The sequence below is a fragment of the Manis javanica genome, chromosome 13 (assembly GCF_040802235.1).
Source record: "Manis javanica isolate MJ-LG chromosome 13, MJ_LKY, whole genome shotgun sequence".
NCBI lineage: Eukaryota > Metazoa > Chordata > Mammalia > Pholidota > Manidae > Manis > Manis javanica.
Genome location: NC_133168.1, coordinates 80307975 through 80317569, shown reverse-complemented (window position 1 = coordinate 80317569; position 9595 = coordinate 80307975). Strand labels below are relative to the sequence as shown.

The 9595-nt window shown below is 58.2% G+C and overlaps 1 long non-coding RNA gene across 1 annotated transcript; it reads left to right on the top strand.

The window, feature by feature from the left end:
* Nucleotides 1-1226: 1226 nt before the first annotated feature.
* LOC140845848 (uncharacterized) lies at nt 1227-4340 on the top strand. The gene is made up of 3 exons (XR_012124758.1): nt 1227-1814; nt 2695-2874; nt 3960-4340. It is a non-coding gene; the product is annotated as an uncharacterized lncRNA (long non-coding RNA).
* The last annotated feature ends 5255 nt before the right edge of the window (nt 4341-9595 follow it).

Here is a 9595-nt window from a genome sequence, read left to right as displayed (position 1 = left end):
CGACCTAGAAAATACCCATCTCCTGCCACCAAGCATGTACAGGAGGATCACATGGGTCCAGCCACCGTCCACACACTGTTCTCAGGAATCCTAATGGCACACCCTTAGCCCATTGGAAGAAAGTCCACAAAATACACATGCATGTGCCACTGGGCATGATGTCACAAGATTAACTGATGCAAAACAGCACGAGGAAGGGGCTGCAGGTCTCTGACAGTGTTCACTGTGCAATTCTGCTCCACTTACTCTGAAGGCTGTAGAATATTCCATAATTTGCACCAGCGTTTAATGTTTATCATGGGGTTTTGACTTGATTTTATTTATTTTTCATTACAAATAATGCTGCAAAGAAATGTCTTATGAACTAACTATGGAGAGATAGAGGGACACTGGGGAGGTGACTGGGGCTTAGCTGAATCAGCCACGTCTGTACGCAGCCTCCCGAGGACTCTAGGTCCACGTCTCAGAGGCAGGAATGCTTTGGGTCCCCATGTGCCCCTGGGTGCCAGAAATGCCCTTCCCAGGAAATGCCCACCCAAGCTGAGTGTGCTCATCCCTGCCTCCTAAGAAGGGAGGTCAGCAGGGCCTGAGTCATCCTAACCTGGGACAGTGAGACGACGGCCTGTCTGTGGGCTCCTCTTCCCAAACCATGCTCCGTCTACCCCCAGAGCCATGCCATTGCTGGATATCCTGTTGCACCCTGGAATTCTTTTGAGGCCATGTGATGTGGTTGGTCAGTAACCCAGGACTGCGGCACGTGATGCACATAGGTTGCCGGCCCTGGGCCACACCCCATGGGGCCTGAGCAGACCTGGGCACAACTGGAGGTCATAGGGCAGCTTGGAAAGTACAGGTGGGGAGAGAGGTCAGCCAGGATCACGCCTGAGTTCAGCATCTCAGCACCTTGGGGACCCAGCATCCACCCAGCGAGGTGAGATCACGGCCAGCCACGAGATTCTCACCTTCCCACGGGCTGAGGACGCTGCCCTGCTTCTGCACCCAGATCTTGTCAAATGCCCTCCTCACGACTCAGCACCAGGCGGCCAAGGGCATTTGGGACTGCCCAGCTTAGCTAAGTTGACACAGTGCAAAACCACCCCATCTTGCACAACCGGAAACTCGGTGCTGATGGTCAAGGGATTTTTGGAGCAGATTCTTAGAAATTGAATTGCTCAATCAGAGTTTAGGCATTTTAATTTGTTAAGAAACACAGCTGCATTCCTTCCTGAAAGATGCTACCCATCTCCATTCCCACCAGCAAGACTCGAGTTTTGGTTCCACCAAATGGACAGGCGGTTCCATCAGTCTTCTAATTTTTGCCGACCTAATGGGTTAAATGCTGCTTTACACTTTCCTAGCCTGGCACCTCCCAGAACAACTGAGGCTGGCCACTGGGGTCATCTTATTCCCGAGATGGCAGCTCACGTGCTGTCCTGGCGCCTGGGTCTGCTTGCCTCTCTCAAGCGTCTGTGTAATGGGGTCACCCAGGGCTGCCGCGCATGTCATCAATGGTGTCTCCCAGGCAACCACTCCCTCTCCTGGAGATGGACGGTCTGGGAAGCTGGCCACCCCCCACCCCTCCGCTGCTGCCTCACTGATGTCAGGGTTTTGTGGCCTGCCCTGCAAGTTTCCCACGTCCAGCTGCAAACACAGACTCGTGGCTTCCTCTGCTGTGCTTCACACACCTCACAGGGACAGCTGTGTGGTGAGCCTGTGCCCACCTCCGCTGCAGCAGCAATCTTTCAGGCAACAGGCTGGGATGCTCGGCGCATACGGCTGACGGAGACCAGCCTCCCCTGGGAACCTGTGTCAAGGTGATGGTCATCGAGGAGAGGGGGCCCCGTGGTTCCCTCCACCATACTAAAAAAAGACATAAATAAGACACCGCCATACCATTTTCATGCCCAAGAAGTTACCAGGAATCCTTAGCCTCAGCTCTGGGGTGAGGGCAGGCCCCGCTCTTCAGTCCTCTTCTTGCCCCACTTGTCTAGTGAGCGCTTCCACGCAGCCTCGGGTCAAAGGTCACACAGTTTCTTTCTTTTAAATAGTTTTTCCTAAAGATGCAGCTGTAGTTCGATGGAAATACTACTTCAGTAAGAATCTCTACTGATTCTTTGCAAATTTAAATTTCTATTCATTAAAGTACATCCCTGGGCTGTGTGGAGGGGCCAGATCTGGGTGCCAGGACCCCTGTGCTCCCTGGAGGGGCCAGAGATCTATGGCTGGAGCTCTCAGGAGGCACCCTTACCAAGGACACAGGATCTGCCCAACAGTCCAACTCCCAAAAGCCGAGCACATCCCACAAAGATCCAGGGACTGGGCAGGGCTTGACAGGTAGCTGGGACCTGGGGGACAGCCAGGGCTCCCCATGTCCACTGTCTGGTCCACAAGCCCACCTCCACTGGCCTCACAGGGTAGCACAGACCTCTGTGGAAGCTTCCTGCAGCCCAGGGTGAGCTGGGTGGGCCCTGCAGCCTCTCAGCAGCCGCACGCACCTGCCCCCCGGCACCCGGAAGGCACAGACCCCCTTCTTCCCTTTGCTCAAATCCCGTATGTCCCGGGCTCCAGTGGCCCTGTGACCTCCTGGGCCCTCCTGCCCATCCTGGAGGACACCCAGGAACGGGGCACCCTCGCTGCTGGACTACACCCCACCCCACAACCATCATCTCCATTCACCTGCCTTTTTGCTTCCAGACCTGCATGAAGTTGCATCTGGAACGTTCTCTGAGTGGAGAGAGGAAGAAGGCCAGGGCAGAATGACCCATGTGCTGATGGATGTCCCCAACCACCTTCTGCAGGATGAGCGGCATGACCTTTGGAAACGTGTGCCCAGGACACATGACTCAGCCAATCGGGGCAGCTGGCCATCAGCTGGTGGGTGGGGAGGTCAGCAGGACAGTGCTGAGAAGCTCCCAGGTGCCATGCCCTGGAGCACAGCGGTTCCATTTCCAGAAGGACATGCCTGCCTCGCAGGGAGCAGAGAGAGGGGAGAGAGAGCCAATCTGGGAGAGCGTCCACGCAGGCCAGCCTGTGGCACCTCATGCAGCGTGTGGATGTGGACCTGCTCACTCGCCCACATGCACCCAGGCAGCGCTTTGCTGAGGGACTGAGTCTGCGGGTTGTGTGTGGTCCCTCGGGCCACCAGCCCCACTGCTCACCAGCCCCACACCACTGCGCCCAGGGCCTGTGTGCTCACAGCCTCCCAGAAACATGCAGCTGAAGGCCTGCTGAGTGACGGAGTCCCCAGGCACCACGGCCACAGGGACCCTGCATCCAAGCCCCTGCCTGGGCTCAGTGGGCCAGCTGCTTTCCCTCAGACAGTCCAGTGGGGCTGGGAACCTTGAGCCCCACTCATAGAAACCGAGATGCAGAGGGCACACAGGAATCAGGCCTGGCTGCTGCCTAGCCTCCCACATGGCCTTCCAGGGCTGCACCCGAGGACCTGATCTCTCAGCTCCCACCAAGTGCCCACAGGGCCCAAGGGGACGGCTCTGCCTTCCTCTGTGCAGCTCCCACCAGCAGCTGGAGGGTCCCCGTGGTCCCTGGGGGGCCCGCAGGAGTTGGTCCGGGCAGGAGATGGTGGCTGCTGGGAGAGGGGCCTGGCCTGTGGCTACGTTCCAGGTGGGACTTCTCCTAAATCCCAAATCAGCTTTCTCCAAAAGCAAAAAGCAAAGATGCTGAAACCCCCCGTTGGATACCAAATTCCAAACAGATCCCGAGACTGGAGGGCTACAGCTCTGTGGGGCCGGCCTCAGAGGGGCTGTGCTGGGCCCTCCGGGGTACACACACTCCTGCCCTGGTCTCTGAATTCCCACAGGTGCCCAGGCAGCCAGGTGGGGTAGGTGGGCAGAGCACAGGACAGAGAGCAGCCCATGGGGCAGGACGCCAGGGCCCCCATGAGGCCCTTGGGGGCCCTCCAAGGTCCCTGGCTCTTCTGTCAGACCCACTTCCCCTGTCAGGCAGACTGCTCACGCGTGGAGGAAGGAGCCGGCAGCACAGCAGCATGCAGCCCCAGGGAGAGCCCTCCTGCCCTGTGTGCCTTGGCGCCTCTGCCGATCTCTGGCCAGCAGCACCTGACCCACTCGAGGGAGGCCAGGAAGCCTGCGGGATGCCATCTCCACCCGCCCACGCCACGAGGCTTCCCAGGCGCCCCCGACCGCATGCTCACTGCTTGTCCAGGCTGGAAGAGAAGGTCTGGGTGCAGGTGGAGAGGAAGGCCGGCCGTGCTGCATCTCAGTCGCAAACCCCAGAGAAGTCGGTTCATCACGGTTGCCAGACCTGAATTACCCTCCAGAGCCGTGCACGTTTCTGTCCATTTTGCCTCCCAAGTGTATTCTATTGTCCCCTAATTAAAATAATCTGTGCCTTTCCAGCGGCAAAGACACCCCACATTCATCTCATTTTCTTCTTAAATATCCTTTTCTTTGAAGATAGAAACCAGGCCCCTGGTGGGAAGCAGCCCCCCTCAGGGCCCCCATGCTGGGCAGCTGGGCCACCCTCCCTGCAGGGCCAGCCCTCGCCTAGCTCTCTCTTCAATATAAAGCAGACTATGTGACAAGGACAGAGCATGGAAGGCCCAGAGTGACCCGCTGGCAGCCACAGGCTCTGGGAACGGGTGGGGAGGCTGGCTGGGCTTCGGGTCAACCTCTCTGGCCCCCGCCTAGACAGGACCCCACCCCAGAGCATGGCGCTCAAGAACAAACTGCAGCCACACCAGAGCTCCCGGAGCAGAGCTGCATGGAGTCCAGGAGGCAAGGGGCAGCTGTTTAGCACAATGTCTGGGACCCGGCTGGCAGCTGTGAGGCAGGGACGACAGGCAGGTGAGCTGAGCTCCTGGGCCATACACCTGAGGTCACGAGAGCCAGAGGTGACACCAGGGAGCCCAGCGCATGTGACACTGGCAAGTCCCAGAGTGGCTCCTCAGAGTGGTGGCCTGGGAGTAAAGCAGACGGTTCCTGCCTAATGTCACACTTTGTTCACCATTAATTTACTTTCTTATCCATGATCTGATCTCCAGGCACTATATCACTGTCCCGTTAGGTGAGAAGTGTGGCTGTGACGGTTTCCCCCGAGGAGCCCGTGCCACCTCTAACTGAACACAAGGCCCCCGGGGCTCTCCGAAGGGGCACCTCATTTTCCTCCTGCCTTTCAGGACTTCAGACTCCCTGCCCAGCCCTGCTCGCCCCATGGCCAGGGCTCTTCCCACCCTGTTCCTCCCAGCACTTCCCTGCCTGTCCTGGGAGAGTCCATGGGAAGGGAGGTGCAGATAGGGAGAGGCATGGTACCCACATCGGGGATGCCAGTGGTTCAGGGCTGAGGGGCTTCGATGTCAGTGTCTTGCCTTGATTCTGAGCTGAACCACATCCCCTGCTCTAGTTGCCCATTTTCAGGCTGCACCCCTGGGCAAGGGGCTGTGCCTCTCACCCAAGTGCCTGGCAATCGCTTGGTGTCTGCGGTGACCGACTGTGTGTCCAGCTGCTTTTTAACAAGCTTTGCTGACACCCTGTGTATCTGCACTGGGAAGAGCAGGCGGTGGAAAGCAGTCATGTTTCCCTCCTTCAGAGGGAACCTGGAGTGACCTCAGGCTGGCAGTGCTCTGTGGGCAGTGAGCCTAGGCCCACCCGGCAAGGGAGGGGGACCCAGGACACAGCCCATGAGGGACACAGCCTGCACACCCCAGGCCCTAGGATCAGAGGCCCTCCAGGGTCTCCGGCTGGCACGGACCACGGGGCAGGCATTCGCACTCTGTCTGTCGCCGCTCAGGTTTCAGCCCTCACATTCTTGCACAGGGAAAACCAGCCCAGGGCTGTGCACTCACCTTACAGCAGGCGGATGCCTGCCGTCCTGAGGGCGCAGCTCTTCTGTGCCTGCTTGGTTTGCCATTTCATAAATCCCAAAATAAACTCACAGACATGCCTTTCCAGAAATGCTCAAGGAAGATAAGGTGGCCAGAGAGCACAGAAGCCAGAGCCTCTGGGGTGGAAGAGGCCCCTGAGGGCATATCCACTGTCTTGTACAGGCCTTTCAGCCCCTGAAAAGCACAGGACATCGGCCAAGCCCAGCACATACCTGATGCAAATACCAGGGGAAGCTGACAATCCCACAGGGCTGCAGACTATAGACTTCTGACCGGAAGTGGTCCAGGGACGGATGGGCAAAGGGGAGCTGGAGCCTGCTAGGGACTCCCCAGGGAGGTCAGGCCTGGGGAGCAGGAGGCCCCTGGCTCAGTAGAGTCAGCTGCCCAAGCACGCCCAGACCCAGCTGCAGGCCCGCTTCCTTGTTGCACCCTTGAGGTTAAAGCAACATCAGCTCTGAGCTGCTGGCCTCTCTTGTCACCCAGCTGCCCCCAGTGTCCCTGGAAAGCAAGCCTCCTGCCCAGCGGCGCACCAGCACTCGCAGGATTCTGCTCGGTGGCGCCCAGGGGCTGGTCACCACGACTGCTCCGGGCAACACCATGGCTTCCCGTGTGAGAGGCTCCGGGGCTCAGGTTTCCCTCACAAGGTCAATCCCCTAAGTGACAACTAATTTTTCCAGCCAAAGCTGCAAGGGAAGCCACCTTTCCCTCTGCTCCTGATTGCTCCATGTCTGTGGGCATGTTGCTGGGCCAAGCCGGACAAGGGCTGGGGGACCCAGGGCCCCCTCAGCAGCTGCAACCTGGTACCTGCCATCAGCCTCCGCAGGAGCATAGCCGAGATGCTGCTGAGGACTGTCCCCAAACAGCCAATGTGAGACGGCAGCTGGCGCCCGCTGCAGCACACAGCATGGTCCTGCCAGGCTTACGTGAGCTTGGGAACCACAGTGGACTCCTTTGCAGGTCGTGAGGGCCCAGAAGCTGCCACATGCTGGCAGGGACCCATCCTGACCACCACAGGGGAAGAGGGTAACAGAGGGGCCGCAGTTTAAGGAAATTGTCCTCAGACTGGAAACCGGTGCAGTTGTGCAGACCCAGGCCCATCCCCGCATCGGCTTCAGGTCTGGGGCTTGTGCAGCTCCTGTCCAGATGCAGCAGCTGCTCCTCAGGTATGTCTCCAGTCCACCAGGACTCAGCATGCCTGAGCGTGTGTCCTGACAGCCCTGTGCCAACCATGCCAATATGGCAAGGGCCAGGCCGCCGTGAACAATGGACGTCCGGTGCGGCTGGGAAGTGGGGCGGGCATTGTACCACCAAAGTCAGTCACTGTCCCACCTGGGCCCCCTTCCTGTCAGGCTACAGCTAAGCCTGGGGGCCCGTCCACCTCAGCAGCCTGGGGAGATGCTGCTGAGACCTGAGCGCACAAGATGCCACCGGTATTCAAACTTACCTTCAACAGGAAACTGCCTCCACGCCAGAAGAGTTTGGGAATGGACTTGGCCTCCTCGCACCCTTCCTGGGGTTCCACGGCCCCACGTCCTGGGGTCATTGTCAGGGCCTCCTCCGGGGTTGAGCGGGGCTTCCTCTGGGGGGAGGAGGCACGCCCCTTCGCTAATTAATCATCAGGCATCCATGATAAAGCCATTTCCTTTTATTGACATACAGTTGATGTGCAGTATCATGCAATGAGACATGTGCGTGCATTCTGAAACGTTCCCGTGTAGGTGTAGTCACCACCTAGCACAACACGGTCATCACGTCACTGATTACCTCCTGAGCTGTGCCTTCATCCGGTGATGCTCAAGTATATGAGCCATTATTGCAAAGCTGTTACTTATTTTTAAACTTAGCACAAGTTACACGTAATTGCACTTTTTGTCATGGTTATTTCTCTGTGTTTCTGCTTACCAATCATGTCTGTTTGCCATCAAATCCTAATTAATTCTAGTTATTTGGATGAGTGATAACAGGGTTTCTGTCATTCCTAATATCAAACCAATCATCAAATTCAAAAGCACACACGTCTCTTTAACAGTTCATCTCAGCCTTTTCGAAGCCTGGCTGGAGTCGGCCAAACTGCTTTGGACTGAGCTCCCTTTAACCGAACTCTGCTAATAGTGTTTAGGATGTACACAAGTTGCATCCCATCGGCTGCTCCCATACATCCCCACTCGGCAGATGTTCCCGGAGGCCAGGTAGCCCCCAGGGAATCTGGCTGCATGGGTGGGCGTGAGGGTCTCTGCTTGAGTCCCTACCTCAAGGCCCAGCTGGACCTTCTGCTGTGTGAATGTCCCTCACAGAACCAGGCAGAGCCTTTCTGGAGCTCTGCTGACTCCACCCACCCCGGATGGTCAGCTCCGAGCACCCCGCACCTTGAATCTTCCCCCAAGGTCAGAGGTTAATCAATGACTGGGCTTTAAGATTAACTCTGTGTCGGTCCCTCCAAGTGGCAGTCACATGACATGCTATTCACCCGCATGGTGTGGAGGTCCTTGGAGCCTCTGGCACTGCGCAGTGCCCCGACCTGAGACGCCCCAGCTGGCCCTCAGGGCTCCCTCGCCCAGCCTCCTTCCGTGCTGAATGCTCATGGCGTCTTCCTGAGGCCAGCGCGGCTGTGGTCCTGTTCTGGAGCTTCACCTCCTGCTCTCCCCAAACAGCTCCAGGCCTGGTGGGCTTTGCAGAAGGGGGGCTGCCTGGGGGTCGTGGGACTGGTCAGCCGCATGCGCTCTAGCCCCACGTCAATGCCCGAGCGAGCATGCGGCAGTGGAGCAGGCTCTGTGGGGTCCTGGGCTATCCCATGGGGCGGTCGTGCTGAAGAGTGCTGAGTGCCGTGAGGCTGATCCATCCCTTCTGAGAGGCCTTGTGTGGCAGAGAGAAAGTTCCCCTCTGTGTCTGACCCTGAGGTCGGTTTGCTGTTGGCCGAGATGCCCACTGAGTCGGAATTCCCAAAAAGCTGAGTATCCTCGCTGCTTCTTCCTGCAGGAGCAGGTCGTCCTCGGGTCAGGGAAGGGCTGCCCTGGCGGCCTCATGTGTGGGCCGTCCTCACGAGGAGCTTCTCCTCTGGTGTGTGAGCAGGAGACCTGGCCGCGCCAGGGCCCAGGAACTGTCCAGAGCCACGGCTGATGGGCAGCAAAGCAGAGGGCTGACCCAGTGTGAAAGTATTTCTGAAATAATTCATTGAGGTGAAATCCACGTAACGTGAAATTAGCCCGTTAAGGTGAATGGTTGCGCAGAGGTCATCTGTCCATGTGCTGTGCTGCCCATCCTCCCTCCAGGTCCAGGACGCTCCATCCCTCCCACTGACACCCAAGCCACAGACGCTCCCTCCCACCCCAGCCCCTTCCCCTGTAGGCTCACCTACCACGACGTTCCGGATCCTCTTGTTGGGCAATCCCTCCTGTCTCCGTTCACCTCTATTCCTGCGTATCACCAGACGCAGTCACAGGGACCAGCTGCTCCTCGACCCAGAAACCTCTGCTCAATACCCAGTTCCACAGCTACTTCCACAGAGCACTGGGCACCCCCGGGTTTGCGCCAAGGCCATCACCATGTAAAAGGACAACCTCCCCTCCAGCATCTGCTGACGTGGCCCGTCTCTGCCTGAAATCCCCCCAAGAGGCCCGCACCGGCCACCCCAGCTCTGCCCGCGACTTTCACACCCACGAGCGTGGAGCTGCCCCTGCCCTTGCCCGTCCTTTCTCAGTGCTTGCAGAGTCACCTTTACTGTCTCCCATGGTGATCAAG